This window comes from Pseudopipra pipra, chromosome 7 (genome assembly GCF_036250125.1).
Source record: "Pseudopipra pipra isolate bDixPip1 chromosome 7, bDixPip1.hap1, whole genome shotgun sequence".
In the NCBI taxonomy this organism is placed as follows: domain Eukaryota; kingdom Metazoa; phylum Chordata; class Aves; order Passeriformes; family Pipridae; genus Pseudopipra; species Pseudopipra pipra.
Window position 1 is genome coordinate 28,052,063 of NC_087555.1, and position 23,423 is coordinate 28,075,485.

Below are 23,423 nucleotides of genomic sequence, written 5' to 3' on the forward strand. Positions count from 1 at the left end.
TTTTCCTGATATCTAATCTAAACCTCCAAATATATAAGCCGATCTACACTCCCTGTACATACACACAAGTGTGTGTGCAATCGCACACGTACATATCCACGCTCTCTGCACATCCCCAGGCCGTGTGCAGGCACAGGGAGCACAGATAATGCCCATTATCCACACGTACATATCCACGCTCTCTGCACATCCCCAGGCCGTGTGCAGGCACAGGGAGCACGGGCACACCCGCACCGCACAGATAATGCCCATTATCCACACGCACATATCCACGCTCTCTGCACACCCCCAGGCCGTGTGTAGGCACAGGGAGCACAGATAATGCCCATTATCCACACGTACATATCCACGCTCTCTGCACATCCCCAGGCCGTGTGTAGGCACAGGGAGCACAGATAATGCCCATTATCCACACGCACACCCGGGCCCGGCCCGGCCACTGCCGCGGCTGCCCAGCAGGGGGCGCACCCCGTCCCCGCTGCCGCCGCGCGGCTGCTCCGCCCCTATGCAAATGAGCGCCCGGCAGGCGCGGAGCACTCTGGGTAAGCGCCATCGCCGCCGACAAAAGGGCTCGAACGGGGCGCGGGGCCGCCCCGAGCCGCCGCTCCCCGCGCGTCCCCGCGCGGAGCGCGCCCCCGAGTCGGCCAGCGGGAGCGGGAGGGCCGGGGGCGCGCCGCCCCTCGCCGCGACCTAGGCCGCAGTTCGCCCTCCCCTACAGGCGGCGCGCCCGCAAATGCTACTCAACCGTCCTTATCTGGGGGTTGCGCGGCTGCTCAATGAGCGTGTGGCGAGGGCAGCCCTGCTAACGCCTAAAGCAACACAGCGGCGCCCGCTTCGTGCGCGGCGCAATTTTTGGAACCTCGCACCGCGGCGAGTGCCCGGCGCGTCCCAATGACACCCGCCCCGCGGCAGGGAAAACCCGTCCGAACCGAGCCCGACCGGGCATCCGTCGCGGCGGCGTGTGTATGGAGACTGCTGCGGTCTGACACACCCGGCTGACGCCGCCACCCCTCCCACTGCCCCCCCTCCCATCAACAACCAATGTCCCTAAGGAAGCCGCGTCCGGGATACCCGCTGTCCACACCAAACCCCTCACGTTCCCCGCCCGGGTCACGCTGTTTTAACTCTTGCTGGAGTCGCCACGGCTGCTCTGCATGACAGCGGTCAGTCCACAGCAACCCTCTGTCTGTCCCATGGATTCAGCTCCGGAGCAGCCACGGAGCTATGCTAAAAAAAATTTTCTAAATACAAGCCCCTGGATCCTAACTTCTCCCAACACACGTTCTCCAAACAGCTCCTGCAGTTTTCCCCCTCGGAGTAACAGATCCTTCAACCGTGTAATTTTTTTTAATTCAACATCATTTGCAGCATGCCGACAAGATCTAGAATCTATTTGTACGCCAAAGGAGAATTTTCCTCGTGCTTCTGTTAAGCCGTGTTTCGTTTTCACATTCATCTTGCACACTGGATTTAATCTACCATTGACAAATGCTCAGCCAGCTGCCCTAAGCCCCATGGCTGCCCGCTTGTCTGCCAGCTCACCCGGAGCCTCCCGGCTGGGGTCCGGCAGCAGAGCCCCAGCAAGAGAGTGGGCTCCGCATCCTCATTAGTGGAGCGATGCTTTTAGGGAAAATCAATGGGATTCTGAGTGCCAGTCACCATTCACAGCTGTCTGATTAGAGTCCCATCACAGAAGCATCCTGCACAGAGATAAGTGTGCTGCCTGCAATTACAAAGATGTGCCCCAGGGGTAAATTCGATCCCGGGAGAGGAAGGGATCCATCTCTTCTTCAAACTGCCTGCAAGCCAGAAAGAGTGAGGGGAACTCATCGCTCAAACATGAAAGGAAACACATGCACAGTGCAAACATACCCTGCAGTTCACCCCCAGGATGAGGCTGGGAGGACAAGCTAAGCTTCCCAAGACTTTTTGCTGTTGTGCTTATAAAAATGGGGATTTATTGAGCACAATGATTACAGTGGCGCTTGGACAGCTACTGAGGAAACAGACACTGGGGTGAGCAGATGTTATTCTCAACCATGCTGGACTCATTTATCAACCCCAACGTGCCACCTGCCTCAAACTCCTGAAGGTCAGAGGTAAAAAGCTGAAATCATGTACAGATTGAGAGAGCCAGTGGATCCACTACAGACAGATAACAGACAACCCAGGGCATGGCTGGCAAACAAATGAATAATGAATTGAATTCCAGCCCAACTGTTCCATTGGACTGACTGCACTGAAGAGCCCACCTGTTCACCACTGAAGTAGTCAGCTCTACCTGAATTAACACACCTACGAGCAGGAGGAACCTCAGGAGAGGGGAGACTCTCAGGGCCAGAGCAGGGATGGGCCCCATCAGCAGCCACTCCACTCCCTGATCCCACAGCAGGGCCTCTCTCCAGGGAAGCCAGCTGGCCAGCACAGCTCCACACCAAGGCACAGGAAGGGCAGCTCTCCATCAAATTCCAGATAAAGCTGCAGTGCTGATAACTACAGAGTTATTTCAGGCCTTTACATCAGCACAGGTCTTTTAGCCACTACTTTATACAGGCCCCCAAAAGAGTGATCTCAGAATCAGAAACACACAGTATTGTGTGCTTGGTCTGAGACACTGCTGCTCTGCTTATTTGACTCCTGAGGTTCCCCAATATAGTCAATAATAATCTGGGTGGCAAGTTACACCACCAAGAATTCAGATCCATTGGCATCTGCTGCTGCTTTGTCATGTCATGAAGTACTTCCTGTAGGTGCCAAGGGCTGTCAGCAAGCCCTTCTCCTGCCTCTCTCTGACTGCCAGGTCAGTAAAGAATTAGTTCCCAGGATGCCAAACAGCCTTTCCCAATACAGACAATACTTTTTTTTTTTTTAAAGAGGTCAACAAAAAGTTACTTCAAAGAACTCAAAGCATCTGTTCTTTAATACCTGGGTATTACACACCTAAATATGCTCCCATAAAAGGCTAAGAAAGCTGCACAATCCAGCAGTAGCTGATCCAGCACAAAGTGACCAGAGTGAATCTCAGCCTCGGGCTACCCTGACAGCCTGCACAAACTGTGGTGGGGAGAGGCAAACCCTTTCCTCCACTCTGCATCATGCCACAAGCAGCAGAGATGTGATGGCTGCTGCACAAACCTTTATCCCATGTCTCTTGCAGGGAAGCATCAATGGGCTGAGCAGCAAATCCCCACGGAGTTGTTTTGCTCTGCTGGCCTCCTGCTGGACCTTCCACACCTGGCAGCTTGGGAACCAAATGGAAATGCTGGAGAGAGCTCCTCCCCCAGCTGTGTCACCAGCTTGCTTCATGCTGTTTCAACATGCTCATCTCCACCACTGGTGACACAGCTTGGCCATTTCACTTTGAAGTCTCTGCCTAGGATGTTTTTCTTGGAGGAGGGAAGGGAGATGGAAGAAAAGACGTCTAAGTCTCGCCATGAAGAAAAGGATTTGTAAGAGAATTCAACCAGGGTTTTTTGAACACTTGCTTAGATTGTCTTTTGGATTCATAAACAAAGAAATGAAGACGCGCTTGCATACTTTAAGTATGCAAATTTTAATATATTTCTGAAAACAAGAGAACGCTTCAGGCTACATACTGGGAAACTTGAGGCAAGCACTGATGCCCCACATCACTGCCTGTCTGACCAGCAATAAACAGACACAGAGCAGTTCTAATTCCTCAGGACATGAAACCTCCACCACAACTGAACTGGGCACGAAAGACCGAGCAAGCACTAAAGTTAGATGACATTTGCAAATTTAGTTTTGAAGTTGAGTACATATTTTGGGTCAGCACAACAGTAACAAAACTCCTGGCAGACAGAGAAATGTGAAGTTAACTTATGAAATGCTGACTGCTGTATTCCACCTGCACTCGAACACAACCACATCCACTCTGGAAGAGTCCATCTCCTTCTACAATTCCAGCAAAACATTTCATGTTCCAAGGCAGGGATCACATCTGCACTGGCAGCATGAGTACATCTCCCCAGCCCAACAACCCTAGCATAGACACAGATCATAAATTGTTCTGTACAACACAATTTGCAAAACCATCACCAGCAACAAGAAGGCAGTAACAGCAGCACAGCTGGTTTTACTGGCATGACTACAAGCTGTGGTCTAACAGCTGAACAGGGGAACACGTGAAATAGTTATTCCTGGGTTCTTTCTCTAGATCCATGAGATACCATCCATATACCACAGATACCACCTTCAAAATCCCCACACAATTTTGGGTGCTGGGCCATTATTTGCCATTCAATACAGCAATGCCTCAAGAGAGCATCTGCTTGGTTTGGATATATAAGTTTTTACACTGGAACATGGATCACAATCTCTTGGAGTAGTTACCTGGAAGAAAAATGACACATTTATTTCTTATCTACCACCAATTTCTAAATCTGTGAAGTTTAATGTGTGAGTTTTTCTTTACCAAACAATCTTACAGTGACTTTCTTTTGTGTTTTGAGATACTGATGAGAGGCCAGATATCTACTTTCGATTTAGAAAAATGGAAAAAAGAGCTACAGAAACCATTCAGAGGGTTTTTTTCTGCCCCACTATACAAGTGATCAGTTACTCTGCCCAAAACAAGGAGTTACACTAAGCAATACCAGATCAAACAAAGACTATTTATGGCTGAGAACAGTCATGGTGGGTCAGGAACATCCCAGGCACTCTGTCCTTCCTTAGCAGGGACGCCACATCCTGTATACTGGACAGTATCAGCACTGAGGGGCTCCTAGCATCACTGCATGCAAATCAGAGCAGCAGCACACTGAGCAGACCTGACAGGATTTAAACCACACAATGGTTTTCATCTCTGTAGCCCTTTTCCCAGTCTCTCCTACTATGTCATGCTTGAAGACCTTTTCTCTTCTCTTGGCAATACATCCAGAGATGTCTGTCTCTTTCTGAGGACAGCTCATGACAACAGCCTTCTCTACGGGCAGTGAATCCCAGGTTGCTCATGTTGTCTGTGCTGTGGCACTGCCTCAAAGGAAAATCTAGAAGGTACTGACTGCCCTGTGCTTCTCCACACAGACAGGTTCCCAAAGCTCCACTACTTGTGGTCTCCCCTCAGTCCTTGTCTCTGTCCAACATCATCTTGCAAGTTTATTTTCCCTAGGCCTCCATACCAACACGACTCTGAGCTCCTCTGACCCTTGCAGGCCGACTGAATCACCTTTCCTCGCTGTGATGACAGCCAGTAGTATCCCAGCAGTCCCCACACTACAGTTACATCCATCTGAGCTTCCAACAAACACCTCACACAACACAAGGAGCAACACAACTTCCCACTGTTCCCTCCAGTCCTCTGAGACTGGAGAGAGGGAGAACTGCAATCAGCCCATCTCATTAACCCCCCGCTGCTCCAATGCAACAGAGCTCAGAGCACAGCTCAGCACTTCAAAACTACTGCTTCTAAAAAACTATAATGAAATCTGTGAATTAAGGTTCACTGCTCACACCAAAATTCTGGGGACCAGTTTACTTGATGCCAACTCACAGAGCCTGTAATGGTGCAGCACTGTGGGACAGTGATCAAGGAGAGTAAAGCCTATGTGACAAGTGACAGGCTGCCAGGGTTCACTGCTGGACTGGAAGCAGGTGAACTAAAACACCCAATGAAACCACCAAGCAAAATCCTGGTTATTAAAAGTTCTCCTTCATTTACAAACCTGGGAACAGACGAGCAACTTAGTAAATATTGCCTAGATCTAGGTGAAATAAATCCCAGAAGGACTGGGATTTAAAGTAATTTAAATGTTGGGAGGTATTAAGAAAAGGTTGTCAGAAATGATCAATACATAGATGTATTTTTACTCCTACTGTTAGGACACAAGGGTAGATTTCCTGTGCAAAAGCAAAAAATCCCAAGAACTACTTTCTGGATCCAGAAAAAAAAAAAAGCCAACAAAAACCCCTCAGTTGTCTCTTGATCTCAGAGCTACAGATCTGGTATAACACATGAGTAATTAAAAGCAATTTAAGGAAATGTACCACAGAGCAAGAAGTTAACACTACAAAAACTCCACAAAGCCAAATAGAGTGATGCTTAAAACAGCATGATCACTGTGAAACGTGGTCATCCACTTGCAGGAGAGCTGACAAATATGTCCTAAGTGAAAGAGCTGGAGCGAATCAGCCCTCAGCCACACTGCTCCCTGCCCTGCCTCTGCTCAGGGGAACTGAAGGGATGAGTTCCAAAGAATAACTAATTCACCCTCTTTTGCAAAGATTCTGAACTGGTCCTTGAATTGTTGCACGTGATGAGAAGAAGAGCAGCCACTGGGCTCTGTCCAAAGGACACAGAGGGAATCACACATTGCAGAGTCACCACTGTGGAGCACAGGTGGCTCTTCTACCTCGAGCGAGGTCAAAACACCAGACAGCACAGCAGGTAAATCACCACAGACATAAACGCCAGTTGTGCTCCATCTCCAGGGAAGCAGCACTCATGGTAATAGAACAGGAGGCTTGGCAGTCAAAAGCAGAGCCCCAGCTTATTTCACGCTTCCACATCTCAATTACCCCAAACACTGCTGAAAACCAGGAGCGTTGTTTCAGAAAGGTGGTCCTGTTTATGCAGCACCTGACAGGTATGGATACCTGCACGGCAGCACTCAGTGCTTAGTGTCTTCATATGAAACAACATCAAAATGAAACACCTGCACTACCAACTGCTATTACCTTTGGTTCCTCACCACGAAGCAGTTATATATCTTAGTCACAAACACTGCCACTATTCCATACATTTCTATTGCCTCCAGCTGAGCACTTACAGCCAGTTTCTCAGCCAATAACGAAAAATGAATGTAGCTCTGTGACCAATGATGAGATCATCCCTCAGCATCAGCTTAGGATCAGGACCACCACATCCTTGTAGCTTTGGTGACCAGCTGCATCTCAGAAGTTCAAGGCATAATGAAGCATCAGACAACGAGTGCTCCTACAGAAAAGCAACTAGAATATGTCAGAGAAAGGAAAAAAGCCATTGCATTGCCCTGCTTTGTTTATCATAGGAAAACTGAAAGCCTTTCTTATGGCAGCTAATAAATTGCTAGCACAGCACAATGTGCCTTATTAAAAGACCAGGTTAGTTCACCTAATAACATTGCTTTCCCCTCCATTACAGGCAAAAGGCTGCTACAGTGCACAGAGCAAGTGAGAAATCACACTGGTAATTTGCCTTTAGGCAGAACCTTATTAGCTGGAGCACCTCAAAGCTTCTACCACAGAAGCACTGACCCCAACTCCATCTCTAACACCAATAGGAATAGAAAAGCTCAGCATATTCTAATATTGAAATAGAAGTGTTTCCAAGGTTTAGACAGCATGTGATAAAAAACAAGGCAAACACACATCCTAGCAGAAAATCACCAACAGTCCTCTTTGCTCCCTTAGGACTCACAAAGACTAGAAAGAACTGTGAGGATGCTCAGATATCCAGATATTCCCCTTGATCACTAGTTCCCAAGCTTCTGAACATCTGCACTTCCAGATTACACCATTCAATACACCCTTTTATGAGCAACAGCAATCCTGTGATGACAGGCTCCATGGACACCCTCATGAGGAGGGCACCAAATAGGTGCAGAAACAGCCAAGTCCCACCAGCTGCTGGAATGTGAAAAAAGCTGGGGATCAATCTGGGAGGCCGAGCAGCCACTGTGGTGAGGAGTAGGCAGCAGCTGACTTGAGCAGGGGAGTTACTAGGTGCTGGCATCTCTTGCTAGATCACAGTTAATGAGGTTTTGTTCTTGCCTCCTTTGGGAAGAAAGGAAGACATGCAGTCAAGAATGCAATAGCATTTTCAGTAGCCACAGCCTTTGTAAAACTCTGGAAACACCTTAACCTAAAGCTTTCACAGCCCCTCCTAGCCCTGCACAGACAGACTGCTCAGCTTGTACCACACAGTCCTACACCCTTGAGAAGAGTCCCCAGGCATCCTACTCATACCCTTTCTGACCCATTCAGGAGAAAGCCCTGAGGAAGACCCCTAAAGGTATGGGTTAAACCACTTCTCAGTCTCTCCTACACCAGTGAGGGGTGCACCTGAGCTAGATTTAACCCAGCATCTAGAGCAGCCATAAGATCTAGCACAACCTGTATAGCAGATGTGGTGCTTCCCACCGCTTACTGTTCAGTAAGATGGGTAAGTGAAGACTGAGGCTTCTGGTTTAAGCTGTTGGCTACATCAGTTTCCTCTTTTACCATTCTCTCTTAGTCCCTCCAAGGTACAGTTAGTTTCTGTTTTTCAATTCACGTCAAACAACTTAAAGGGAAAACTTGCAAAGGTTTGCCCTCAGTGACTCCAGCTACAACCAGGACCCCAGAAAAAACAATGCCACAAGAACACAGAAGGTCACAGTCCCAGCCCTGACGCACTCACCTGAGTGTGCCCGTGCAGGTAGAACCAGACCTCACATCAGCAGAAATACTTGCAATGCCCACTTGCAAGCTGGGCACTGCCACCATGCTCTCTCTGCTTAAACCACCATGTGATCCCGAAAGGGGACAGGGACATTCCACTGAAGTGACACAACTGGCCCTGGCCTAGCGCCCTGCAGACCTTCTTACACAGCTTCTGGCTCAGCAGCTCCAACCTCATGCAAGATTCTTGCAACTGTGTCTCTCTTATGCTCAGCTCTTAGCACAGTTCTTGATCTATTCAGGCATTGCTTTTAATATCTTTTAACTTTCAGCAATTAGGTCTCTTCCAAGACTTTAATTTGTCCGGTCTAGGAAACAGAAATCAATTTAAAAGATTCTGCCCCTGCTCATGTAAAACGTCATGCTAACTTAGCAGCTAATTCTTTCCACATGCTTCAGAACTAAACCCCACGTCACCTAACACACAGGAAACAAAAATTATTTAATGTTCCTCTCCTTAACTCCTTTTGACCTCTGTGTCTTTTCCTTTGCCTTCTTAGCTGTCATCATCGAGATCTGGAGCAACAGCTGATGCATCACTCTACTGAGCTCTCACGAGAGAATAAAACATCTGTTTTCGTCCCTCAGACTGAAAACAGACGCCTTTTTAGTTGTGTCCAACAGATACTCAATTATATGACAACGCAGGGAAGCACAATGCATCTAAATGAGGGCACACCCTTGGGCCACATGGGTGCCTGGCATGTGGTCAGGAACCCAAAGAGGTTTTGCAGTCTCAGGCAAGCTACTCATCCACAGGCATCTGGGGTCCGAGACACCTGCACACGGACAAGGGTAGATTTCTTGCCTTGGCACTTGGAGGCTGCAATGTCTGCAGAACTGCTCTGGAGCAAACACCACGTGCACCAAGCCCAGCAGCTCAGCTGGGTACTTGTGGCTTTTCTAACAAGCTGTCTGGAAAACCTAATTCCATACAAAAAACACTCCTCATCATCCTACTCACCTGATATTCCAGATATAAAACAGGTGACAGTTGTTTGACTGTAGGATAATTGTTCAACAAAATCTGCCTGGAAAGATTTTATTGGCTATTGTTGTCCTGCTGGAAACCCACTGCTACAAAAGAACTCCTGCAGCTGGCACTCGTGGAAGCCCAGTCATAGCAGATCAAGGTGAACAGCCTGCCAATCACTGGTTCAAGATCCAGTGTATCCTTGGGACACAAGGGTGGGCTGACACTGGTAAGGCAGCTCAAGCAGTACCCATGGCCAAAGTACTCCAGTCTCCAGAACTGTTCAACCGGAGAGACATTTTACAGATTTAAAAAAACAACAACAACAAAAAAAACCAAACAAACAAAAAAACCAAACAAAAAACAAACAAAAAACAAAACAAAACAAAAAACAAAACAAAACAAAAACAAACAAACAAACAAAAAACACCCTCCCCCCCCAAAGAAAAGCCAAACCAAAACAGAAAAATGACAACAACAAAAAACCAACCACAAACACCTCAAGGGAAGAGGAAGGAATTCTACATCCTGCATTGCTTGAAGGAGCCAGCACTTTGTTAAGGGAAAAGAATAAGCTGTCTGAGCAGCTGACAGCACAAGTGGAAAACCAACTGGAAAATTATAGGGACAAACCACACACATTTTGGCTTCTATATCCAGCTCTAGAAACACATTTAAACAAGTCAGGCAAATAGCTCCTATCAATGCTCTGGTGCCGCAGCTACACAAACAAACATCCCTCACGCTGGAGGTTTCTGCAAATTCTTGCGGACTAATACAAGAAAGGTATTAATTAAATGTTCAACTAAATCATTAGCTCTTGGATTAACTATCTTAGATGGAACTCTTAAGAAACTGAAATACATCAGAGGAACAGAAGCTATAAATGTAACCCAAGAAGCCACTCAGGGTTCAGCGCAGGGCACACAAAGAGCTGACACCCCCCATGTACCTCCTGGACAGGCTCTACTCACCTTTCACAATGCTTTTACTACACTTTTCTCTCCTTCACAATTCTCATCATTACTTTCAACACAAAAAAGAGTAAGCTGAATCAAGTGTTTAAATAACCATTTTGATTGTGATTTTGGAAGATTGATGCCTTGTTTTGTAATTCTGTTATTTTCTCAGAGGTTTGTTCTCCCTGGACACTTGTTAACAAGAACAGCCTGGTAGCTTCCTGCTGAACAGGATACACTGTATACTTATGCAAGCAGTTAACAGCACAGCATATCTTTATAAAAATGCAGAAATTTAATGCAATATAGCTTAGTAAAAGAGATTGTGTCATGTTTCAGGGGGAGGGAGGCGGTTTTTTTGCCCCAACATTGCAGAAACTTATAGCAACACTGAAAAGCAATTTTGAAGAAGAATAAATGTAAGCGGCAGAATTAGAGTCACATTTCACCTCAGAGAAGAAAGGGAAGAACAATTTTCTAAATATTTCATTCTTGTTCAAATCAACAGGTTTTATGAAAGAAGCATAGAAATAGTTGTAATTTGCGGAGGAAGAGACTTCTTAAAAGACTCTGTCTCTTAAGCTGTCCCCTGTGGTCATCACAAGCACATTCAAAGGGGGATTTACTTATTTACTTTTGTCTCCAAAAGATTTTAAGGCAGGCTTGGTGGAAATTTCTAAAGCACAAATTAAATGCCAGCTTGAACTGAAATATGCAGCACCCAGAGGGACCGATAATTCTAAAAATGTGCCCTTCACAACTTTGAAACCTCTTTATTCTACACCATCTTATCTCTTTTTATTCATACTGGTTGGAAGTGATGCAAGCCTTCCTGCTCCTCTAACTTCCAAAGCGATTTCTTCACCTCAAGACACGTATTCCAAACTGAAGTGTCCCATTAGTATTACTTTTTGTCTTAAATACAGTAACCTCTTCTACACAGAAGGGAGAGCATGGTCACTCCAAGAGCCAAAAATCTGATGCCTTGTGAATTCTGAAACAAGACAGTGCTGGATGTGATAGTGTGCCACTGTTAACCTGACATGAAAAGGATGCCAGATTGCTGCCTCCCATCCCATCCAGCCCTACTGCACATTCCATGTCGAATTAAATGACACAACAGCTCTTTACCTTTAGCATAAGAATAGGCCTCACCAATAAAATCAGGTTAGAAGGTGTCTTCAAAGACCAATTAGTTCAATAGCATCCCCACCCCACTGCTCAAATTAGATCAGGCAGGTCACATTATTACAAAGCTTTTTTTTTTTATTCGATTCTTAACATATAGGTCCTCAGCTGGAACTGATTTCAAATGTTCATTAAAACCTGAAAGTTTTATATATTCTAGCTAGAAGCAGCCCTGCCAATTCATAAACAGGTTTAATGAGCTTCTCTGTCACCACAAGCAAGACCTTGCTGACAGACTGTGAAACAGCAAAACTGTTTTTTTTAATCCTTCTCTAGGTACAGTACTATAAGCCAGGCAACAATTTGTAGCCCCCAAAGACTACAGCTACATGATCTGATCCATGACAATCTTGGAATTCAACAGGGTTTCATGCAGGTATAAAGGATCTGCAACATAGATCAGGCAGCAAGATACACACATGCATCCAGATCAAATACTGCCAGTCATATCAGGAATTGGTACATTCTTTTCAGCAAAGAAATGGCATCGGGCTTTTGGTTCCTTTATCTAGGTTTTGTTTAACTTAACACCATTTGATAAAAGTAAAAACTTCAAAGTCACACAGAGCTATAGGCTTCAATTACTATTTCTCTATCAGTCTGTCAATGGCAATATCGTTCTGGAAGGAGGAGGGATTGCTGCTGGCAAGTCTCTTGCAGTCTACGGCACAGAGGATATTTCAGCTGAAATGGAGATTGAGTTTCACAGATAGTAACTATGTCAGACTAGAAAACATCATTTAGGGGACTTAAAGTATGACAATGCCCAAGGATAAAACCAAGAAACATATCATTCTTTCCTGATAACACTACTTGTAGTGAAGGTTAGAGATCAAGTGGCTGCTTTTTCTTAAGCACAGACATTGTAAGGGAAGTTGAGCAGATAGTTGCTAAATCTTCTACAAAATGAACATCACGAACCACTTCAGAAGCAGATCCAGATACAGTTATGTCTCTTCTTGCCCTTCATCTTTTTCCTCCTGTAGGTTAATAGCACTTTCCTGCACCCTTGCAAGACAGGAAATACAAGGTAGGGTTTTTCATGAGTTTTCATATCCTCTTCTGGAACTACAAAGCGTTATTACTATCATAAACTTGTCACACTGAGGTCTAGCAGTACTGTATGTTAGGAAGTTGTAATATTTGGCTACTTCAAATACATCTGCCTGCAGTGTTGGGACTGTGCCAGCATGCAGTTCAGTAACAAATGAAGTTCAGTCTAAGATCTATACATGCAGGAAAAAAATACCCAGGCATAACTACTTGTACACTCACATCACCATTTAAAGAGATTTCTCCCCCATCCTTCAAAGGACTTGGAATTTGAGTATGCACATATACATTCTGTTCCTTGTCTCCGAATTCATACATCAAAGAAAATGCCACAAACACAAAGCAACACAGAAGCAAAGCACAGATTCTTCATTAACTCTTTATTTGAAGAAGAGAACTGCAAGAGAGGTGCAGGCCCTGCACTGTTTTTTGATGTATCTTGACACTTTCATCAACCAAAAGTAAGGAATTTGGATTTGCTGCTACTGGCCAGATTCTGACCAACAGACCAGCACAAACCCAGAGTCTGAAGCCAGCTATCTGCACTAACACTCTCCCCAGAAACGGAACAGGGAAATCAGCAGTCACCTTTTGATGACTTATACATTTCTCACCTTTTTGATGACTTTTAAAAATCACCCAAATTTTTTAGAAACAGATTTTTAGCTACTAAGAATTCACAATTTTTAGCTACTAAGTTCATTCGGTCTACTAGGGAGATCACTTGCTTTTTAAAGAGTAGTCCCGTTATGTGCTGACCTTACACGTGATTTGATGGTTTCTCATTAAATAACCCAAGGTAGTGAAAACTTTATTTTGCAAGACAGATTAAGTCAGTAGCATTATTTTTCCATAAAATTCTTCTTGATCACTGGATAATTAGGACTAGAAGTCAGGATATGCCAACATCAACACCTCCCTTGTACCACTTTTCCCCAACAAGAAATACAAGGTCTCAGGCAAAATACCCATGGAAAGCAATCCAAAATCCCTCCTTATGAGGATTTGAGAAGGGATACAACACCAATCAACTAGCACTGATTTTATTTTCACTTGTGTAAAGCAGCATGCAGGCAAATAGCACCCTTCCAGCCTACACTGTCTCTGCAAGAACTTGAAGACATTTTCTGATTTTACAGAAAGGAACCGGTGTGCTCCCAGCTGGCTCTGGGCACCACAAAACAGACTTGCAGCAGAGCCAGGATCAGGCTCCCAAGTCTGCTTCCCAAGGCTTTGGTCAGGTCCTCTTCCCACACACAGGAGATATGGGTCTCGATATAGTTGCCCTACAACCACACTGAGCAAAGAGCAAGCCCAGCACCTGCCACAGGCAGCAGGGAGCTGACAGACATATGTAGCTCTCCTTCCTCACTAAGTTTGATGGGAAGAGCAGCACAAGTCAAACCAGTTTTCTGCTCACATAATAACAGTTCAAGAACTTCTTTTGAGGCAGGCCTAAAAGAAAGCCTAAAAGTCATTGCTTGGTTCTTCCAAGCTCTCAGTGCACTCATTTGGCCTCTCCCACTACAGCAGCTGCAGTCCAGCCCCAGTGCACATGCAAGGTGCACTCTTCCCCAGGCTGCAAAGCTAATCCAGAATACCAAAAAGGTATCTCCGACAAGGAACGGGCAGGAAAGACGATGCCCATAGACACAGTCACAAACCAAAGCACTGTTAACACCACCCCTCACTTCTGCCATGTACATCAGATGACTGTGAGACACTCTGTAAGCACAGTGACCACCAAGGAAAACAGCCCACCTGACTTGTGCGGGACAATTCTGCTGCAGCCAAGAGAACAAGCCTCCAAGACCATTTCTCTTCTCCACTGCTGCTTTCCAGGCTGTACATGCAAGAAGTTCACTCAGAGGAGACTGGCTTGAGCCCTCTGTCTCCAAGGGCAAAATTTTCCATGTACACAGATCAATCCTACCATTTTCTACTGGTGCCCTCCTCAGAAATGCCTTCATTCCTATCACCACACTCTTGATCACAGCAGAAGCTCCTAGTCAGGGTGACATATCAACATTGTGACCCACTTGTCTGCCACGGCATGAAAGCTTCACAACAGCATCTCCTTGGTATGACTGTAGCTGCACTCACCCCATCTGCCAGCGTGCTCTTTTCCCTGCCACATGCTGTGTCTTTCTAGAGATTACAAAAACTATTTCTGCCCACAACAATGCCTTTAAAGCTTCATCCTACATCTTCTCCCACCTCTTTATTAATGACACTGCTACAGAACTGGAGCTGGAAACCAGAGCAGCTACCATAAAATGGCTAAAGATTTCTTTAGATATTCATTAAATTATGAAGATGTTACACCTCCAAGGGCAGATAATCCCTGAGTGAAAAGGAAGCATAAGCAAGGCCTCTGCCTTTGAGCAGATTAACCTACAGGCCAGTGAGGTTTTGTTCTTCTCTACCCTTCAATTACTTATCACCTTTCTGGGATGAAAAGGGCAGTGTGCCCTCATCCCAGAATCCCACCAGATCTATCAGCAATTAGGGGATGCCTCAGCACAGATAAAGGTCTGCCAACACACTGCAGAATAAGGCACAAACTACCGCCTCATTTGGTACAGGTAAACAATTGTAGCAGAAATCACACTGAAGAGATTTTGCAAGCAGGGACTTGAACAAGAGTGGTGATTGACTTTTCCCATATCCTCCAAGAGAAGGATAAAGAGAAATCCTCTTAGATTAGCTATAAAGAAAATTAAACATGAAGAGCAGAGTGGCACTGGAACAGACAAATTCAGGAGGCTGTGAAATCTTCAAAGGATGTATTTTAAGCACAGGTCTGACAGAATACAGCTGGGTACATTCATTTGTCTTCTGTGAACAAACAATAAACTGAATTTCACTATTTCCCGAAGTCCTTTACATTACAATACCTATAAAGCCTCAAAGTTTCCTCTTTGCCATTAAAAAAATACATTATCAGCAATATAAGTTAGTATTTAGTAAGCATCCTTTATGAACAATGAAAGGCACAGTGATAGACTCTTACTGGCAATGTACTGAAGAAATACATTACACTGGCTAATAGAAGTTACTCCCCAGGGTAAGGTTGACACCCTTGTGTCAACAAACTTTCCAATATGGCTTAAATCAAGATTAACGTCCAACCATGACGTATATAAAGGCTATGGGTTAACCTTAGACTTTCTCTTCCACATCTGAAACTCAAACCACATCCATCCTTTCTTTCCCTGAAGGATCCTTAGCTAATTCTACACCAGTGACCCCAACTTAAACACAAGCACAAACAGAATTTTCTTCTCAACAAAACTTACTTTGGGCCCAGCTTTGAGAAGTCTAGAGTGTGTACATAATGAGATTTATTGGAATAACAAGTTAGGGAAGCACTCAGAACATGAAAGAGCTTTCTCCTTAGGGCAAGCAAGATGCAAGGAGGCATTTAGGTTCTATCAGGCTGAGATGCTCCAAGAATAAAACTCTTCACACTTGTGACATTCATTATTCAACAGCAAACAATAGGTCTTTACAAACTTTTGGCTATTCAGAACAACTTTCTAATCACCCATACTAACTTCACAAACCACACATGCCGGACCCTGCATGAAAGGGAAATAATGTTAGCATATTCAGCATATTCAGCATACCCTGTCTTGGCTTCCTTCTCAGTGTGACTCAGTTGTGCTGCACTGCCACAGAAGACCAGCTACTAAAGCCCAAATAACACATAGACCAACCCTTTCCCAATTAAATCAAATGGATTTATGCCACACTAAGTGAGATAGACCTTGTAAAAAAGTCCCCAGGCCACTCAAATCAATATAAAATTCACTTTAGGCTTGTAGTATTTTACCTCATTAGAGACAAGTTCAAATTGCATGAAAGTGTGTCAAAAAGGAAATTTGCACAATTTCCCAAACCTTCAGATATGTGAAGTGTCTTCCCCCCATGTACTTAAGATCCACCACTGAATCAAACCCCAGGGTGAGGTCTATGGTACAATGTATTCCTCAGCTGTTGGCTCTGGAGGGAGCAAGAAACAAGGTGATCATAAGTTAGACATCCTTCCCCAACTACAGAGGTCTTGACATCAGCCCTCATTTTCAAATCCCTACAATGGGCTTATACAGCCAGTATCCTCAACTTAATGAGCACAAATATTTTCACAAAAGAACAGAAAAGTGACTCAGGAGAAGGGAAAGACATTATGTACTTGGACACTGCATACTGTCAGTCAGTGGCAGAGCTGCCAGCTGAACCCGAGTCCATAACAGCCTGGTTCCTGCACAAAGAACCAGCCCTGCACCTCTGCTGACTCAAGCTGTGACTGACATTCACAACTTGTGCTCCCACGCCTTGCAAACACTCACTGCTCCTCATTTGAGAGAGGATATTAAATAGCCCAGGTTACCTGGAAATAGAAACTTTATTTGAAAACCTTCTCTCAGGAGATTCTTCCTTCTATGGATAGCCTAAATACTATAGAGACCATCAAAACATATTAGTTCCCACAGGCTAGTCATACACGTTAACCTGTAGTACTCTTATCACATTATTGCAATGCCTATTCATCTTAAAACCACAGGGAAAACATACAGTCTAGGTTAGGGTTTCCTAAAAATTCATATGCAGCCTCTGAACTCTTCAACAGATTTTCTACCGAGCTTTCGTCTGAACACAGATGAACAAAATGGCCAACAAACTTCCAAGCGGGACACTCTGTACCACTACTGCAACTGTGTCCCCTCTTGCAGCCTTTAATGCAGAGCACAACCTCCTACAGGCATCTTTCTGCCTGCAAACACCACAAGCAGGACAGAAACAAGCCCAAAAAGTCTGCTGGTGTCCGCAAGGTATCTAAAGCGTCATCTCATGAGCCACCCAGCAAATACACTGGACTGCTGTTCTGACTATCTACACAGAAGAGCTTGGCTGTGGCACAAATCTGTGGTTTGTAAACCTGCATTTTGTCACTACCACCTCTCTTTTACCACCTCAGCAACCAGAGGAGGGAGAAAGGTTTGTACAAGCTGAGTCAATAGCAGGCTCTTCACTATTAACCACTCTTCACTATCGCTCTCCTCTTATTCACATGAAATAAAATCCACACAGCTCCTTCACAGGCCAGACTGGGAGCAGTAATGGTTGGCTGACAATGATCTGCAAGAGAACTTTCCTTTTTTCAAATCTAGAGTGTGCAATATGCTTGGGAAAGGGAGAATGGCAAGACTCTGCCTCTAGTCATTTCCCAAGAGCCCAAAATACGGGAGGCACAACTGCAATTACCTGCTGCTAAGGCTGCCAGCTCAGCATCAACTAAGCCCTTCCCATGGCTCTGGAGCGAATTCACTGTGGTGGTTTTAGGAACTGGGCAAACAGACCAGGCCCAGCAACTGGATCCTGTCAATACACTTCTCCCTCCTTTAAACAACCTCCTTGAGACCTGGGGGAAGAAGGCATCATTAATCTGGAACGAGAAGCATCTGCATGTAGCATTAGCTAGAGCAACCTGCATATACAAGCAAGAGGGAAGACACCTTTTCCCCTGGAGCTAATCCCTGCAAGGGCACCTGCTTTCCCAGCAAAACTTTACACCAGCAGAAACCCAGTACCCACTCAGTTGTTCACAGTTCAGCAACCTAGACAGATGGTCTCTAACTTGTAATTGTAATTTTCTGACACACACAAAATCCACCTGCAGTAGTTTAATCACGTTTTTATACTTAAAGGGCCAAGGCTAGCAAGCAACCCATCTAGCTTCTCTTCCACACAATGAGGAATCCTTCTCAACAGGAATTTGTGGAGCAGCCTCCATACTTTGGGGAGTGACTTACAGCTTCACAGAAACATAAGGCAGAAAATTATGAGCGTGAAAAATAGCCAGGGATTTCCTCTCCACGATGGAGTCACCTTGCCTGCCAGCCTACTTCAGTCACACAGACAGAGGAGGGCTCCCTCCCACCATGTCTGGTTTTCCTAGCACTGGTTCTGTACCTTTCCCTCCAAACAGAGGTGGCAACTCTGCACACCAGTCTCTTGTGATCAGTCACACTGGAGTAGCCCAAGGAAGCTCTAAACCAGCCTGGCAAGCAAAAGCTTCAGACTGCCAGAGCTGTGGAGGGCAGATCACCAACGTGCCCCAGGTGCCAAGTCACCTAATGCAACTGCTGGTGCAACAAAGAAGGGAGGAGGAACAGCTCCTCCACATGAAGCAGGAGAGAGAAAGAACCTTTACCACTGTTTCAGCAAGTATGCTTATATCTTCAGGGCAGTTTCTTTTCCACTCAGAGGGCAGAAGGGAGGCAGGATGCACTGCAACTATTCTGCACCACTTTTAATCCAAGTCTCACAAGGTCCTATTTCTGTAGCTCCAGGAAGATGGAGTGGGAAAGAAAATTTAGAAAGGTAAGTCAGAAGGAGAAGGAGTTAAGTCAGGAGAGAGGAATAGTCTTAGCTCCTGTCTAGTCTTGGGTTGTTTGCTTTAAGTTGAAGAATTTTTTTTAATTGAACCACTAACAAGTTTGTAGAACATTGTATCTTTGAGCAAAAGTTACCAGCAAGAATCAGAACAGGTTCTTGCTTGTAAGGATATCAGGCAGCAACCGGGCTCCCCTGGGCTTGTGGCACATGCCTGCCACAGGGACATGTGGCCACTGGGATCAACACAGCTGAAACAGGGACACAGCACAGGGGGGCTCAGCAGGGCCCACTCTGGGCACAGCCACAAGCTGTCACCAAGGAAAACTGTTCTCTCATTCCTCCTTTGGAAGCTCTGTTCAATGTGCTGTGAGATGAGCTTCCAGACCAGCTCCACACACTAGTTCGGAGCTCAAAGCATACTAAAATTCACTAGCCCATTGCCAAATTTTCCCTGTAGTACTGCCTTGCTACTTTATCTGCAAACTAGGAACTAAATACAATATCTGCCAAAATGCCTGGTGACAGAGAACATAGAACATCAATATTTAAACCAATCTAATGCGCCTGACAGAAAGCAACACATTTGTACCAAGTCAATTGATCAGCCAGGTAAGAGCAGCAGGCTTCAGTGATGGATTTAGCCATTTTGTTGGTCTGAAAAGTAATTCCAGATCCTTCTAGATGAAACACACTACAGAATTTAAAAATTGATATTAATCTCATCCTTCCAAAATCATTTTATTTTCTTTTGATCCAGCATCAAAGACTTTCAGGATATGTGTATCATTAACTATGCCAATCAGAAGAGTAGTGAATCTCCAAACCAACTATTTATACTATATGTAGCAAAAAAACATGCATTAAAAATTTCTAAATCAGATCTTGCAAGATCAGGGGAGAAGCAGGGGGTTCCTCCTAACAAGCAGGACTCACACTAAGTTTTATACACAGATTAGTTCTAATGAAGAATTTAGCCATCAGGCACCAAACGGCATTATCTGTACTGGAGTCTGTTAAATGCTCCAACACAAATACTCTGGACAAATAGGGTCCCTACTGAAAGACTACACTACACAAGGCATGGGCCACCACCAGTCTGAGACCAATCAGGTCTAGAAAACTACATAAAGACTGACATGTGAGGCTCAGCTGCCCACAGTGCAGACAGATCACTTATTGCTCATTACCAACAAAAGAGGACCAGGAAGTAGGAAATCTACAGCTCCCTGGAATGGAACATTTATCTCTCTGTGACTCTCCCCTTGCAGACTCCTGGTGCATGTGCACAAACTTGCTTTCAGCAGCAACTTGAAGCTCACTGCATTAAGGAGAAAATTAGCTGTGCAAGTCAAATGAAGAGCGAATGCTTCTTTTCAAGTTTCCTTTTAATCTTTTGATGCTAGATAAAAGGAAAAAATAAGATCCGTCTCACAGGTGTGCAACTCTTCCAAAAACGAGCACTAAACAGCAGAGATCCAAAACAGGCACAAATATGAAAACAGTATCCATATGCAGCTTAAGCATGTCATCCACAAACACTGAACCTGCCAGCAAGAAAGAAAACATCTTGTGGCAAAGGACCCCTTCCAGCCTTACCTGGGTTCAATTCCCATCTCCCTCCCTCCTAAGTCTCAGGCCTCAACAGAGCAGGACGAACCTCGAGTTACTGCAAGAACGTGGACACTACTGCAGGGTCCTGAGAACTCAAACTGACCTGCAAACTGCTGATCAGTTTTCTCAAACATCTCATTCTCAGCTCTTCTATTTGCTACAGAATGGTAACCCTTTCAAATACAGTGACACAACCCTGGAGTGATCACTCAGCATCAACCCAAGCAAATAACCTTCTCCACAAGGACACTCCTTCATGACTAAAGACTTAATTCCACATCACAATCCAGCCTGTAGTGTTGGTTAGTCAGCTGCTCTGCCCAGACAATGATACCTATAATGATTCTATTCAAGTCAAATGAGATAGCAGATTTCCTCTGAAAGAACCAAGAGCAGAATACAGGATGTCAAAACAAGCATTGTCTGGAAGCAGAGGGAACATCCTTCTCACACCACTGATCTAGGAAGGGCAAAGGAAACAGCAAGGACAAGAGAAGAAAAAAAATGACCAAAACCAGCATCATCTGTCTAGCATCAAGCTACATTATTTTAAAGAACACAGGCAGCAAAGACTATGATCTCTTTATCCTACATTATTTGCACCAATAACAGATTTTTAGAGGCAGAAGGGGCTCATTAGGTCAGTTAATCTGATATTCCATGTAGTACAGTTCATGAAATCCCAAGCAGTTCCTCCTGCACTGAAACCAATTATTTTCTATGAATAAAGTATTTCTTCTGCAAGAGCATTAGGGCTTAACCTGATTTAAGGTCTTCAAATCAAATAAAGGAAGAAAATCAGAACTAAGAATTCTGACCAACAATTTAGTTTTTGTTACAGATACAGATACTGCATACACCACAGTAAAATGCAGAAGCGCTTTTATCATCTGCCAAAAAGGACATCCCATCTAATTCACATGCAATAGTTTTCAGCTTTCTGAAATGTACAGTGATCTACATACTTTCTAACAAGGATATGTTTCTCTACAGAGCCAATGTAAGCCCACAGGCGACAGCCTCACTTCTTTCAAGCTATCTTTTATAGCTCCCTAAACAATAAACCAAGCTTCACGTGGCCAAGAGATGACAGGCTGGAAACTGGTGTGCTTCAGCCAAAGTGCAAACCAGCAGAGAGGGCTGGGGTTGTTCTCATATCCATTCCTGGGGCAGTACAAAAAACAGTAACAGCCTAAGACTTTTTTTCCCTATTTTCTACTGTGTAAAAGCTTTATACAAAACAGCATCTTTTGGAGATGCCACATTCACTCAATATCAAAGTAACTAGCACAGAAACAAAAAATTCTCATTTAAATTCAGATATAATTGACTACAGAAAACTATCCATGTGCTTTTACTTTAAAATCACCAAAACTATTACGAGAAAATACAGATTCAAAAGCTTCAAATAGGGGAAGTGGAAAATCATAAATTTCAATCACACACTCTGACTTCTGTAACAAAAGAGAAAACAAGATTAGTTATCCCCTGCTTACCCATTATTAAAGGTTAGCCTCAAAGGAATGTCTCCCAGAAAAAAATTTCCATAAGAAACAAAATTCAAATGTGAATTAATCCTTATTAACATGCACACAAGTAACAAGGGCATGTTATTAAAAGCAGTTGAAGAGCTAAAACTAAAAATAAACTGACATATCTTCCCTGTATTAGCTGTGGTGTTCATCCAAAATTATGTCCCATCTCCGGAGAGCCCACACATGGCACATTGCAGCAGCTGGGGTCAAGCTGAGTTTCTCTGACTTCAATGGCAGCAGGATTTAGCTGTTAATTAAGTACCAGACTTCCCATTGTCCCAACCCTACCACACCTTTCCTGATTAAAAAAGGCAGGTTTTAGAGCATTTTTGTTTTAGTTGTTGCTCAGCCAAGTTTGGCTGTAGAGCCATTTTCTAGCACACATTTGCTTATCGGAATTGCTGCTCTCATTTATCACAAGTGCCCTTCTGATCCCCGGAAAACAACCCCCAGCAACACATTTCATTTCCATCCTCCCAGTCTGAAGATGCCAAACACCTACAACTGCTGATAGTGTGAAGTAAACAGAAGGAAAATAAATAGGCTCAAGGCATCTCCTTGACGTCCCAGAAGTTTTTCCTGGCTCACCTCCCACCCTGATGAACACCATCTAGGAGTCCTGCCCTTGGCCTCTTTTCTTTGCCTGCACTTACCTCATCCTTATTTAAGAGGGCACACCAGAACCTGTCCTCCTGCCCTGTTCCTCTCAGACTGCCACCTGAGAGTCACCACTGGTTATTTTCCCACAGGGAAAGCAGAATTTATCCCACCCTCATCCTTCCCCTAAGCTCCATCTTTTCCCAGATCAGCAGCTTCTTTCTCCTCCAAGCTCCTGGCTCATGCACACCTGCTCAAATTCCCCAGAGGGCTTTATCCAGGCCTTCTGAACTCCCAGCATCAACCTGCCTGCACAACAACCAGTTCTTTGAGACATGGCCACTTACACAGCTCCTCACACTTTCTCACTCCATGTCTCACCCAACCCAAGCACAGCCTTTGCTCAGCAGCGTCCAAGGGCTGCAGCTGCACAAAGTGAGCCCCTTTGGCTGGGAACATAAAAACAGCAGGACCACCCCAGCCACCCCTTTGTGCCTAGTCCAACAAAACTATATTCATGTTGGACCAGGAATCTTGGAATCATCATAAAACACACTCCTGCAAAACAATTGTGATAAATTTGGATTTTAGGTAAAACACAGAAAACACATAGCCCAAGGAAGTGTGAAGTACCCACAAAGAGCATAAAAGTATGTATTCCAGCAA

The 23,423-nt window shown here is 44.7% G+C and overlaps 1 protein-coding gene, 1 long non-coding RNA gene and 1 other non-coding gene across 39 annotated transcripts in view; 2 read left to right on the plus strand and 1 right to left on the minus strand.

Moving 5' to 3' along the window:
- Positions 1-23,423, minus strand: part of CLASP1 (cytoplasmic linker associated protein 1) — a 174,313-nt gene that overhangs the window by 127,376 nt on the left and 23,514 nt on the right. The gene's annotated exons all lie outside the window — the stretch shown is intronic.
- On the plus strand, positions 439-9,049 carry LOC135417347 (uncharacterized). Its single transcript, XR_010432004.1, has 2 exons — positions 439-8,011; positions 8,940-9,049. It is a non-coding gene; the product is annotated as an uncharacterized LOC135417347 (long non-coding RNA).
- LOC135417651 (U4atac minor spliceosomal RNA) lies at positions 744-860 on the plus strand. Its single transcript, XR_010432170.1, has one exon. It is a non-coding gene; the product is annotated as a U4atac minor spliceosomal RNA (small nuclear RNA).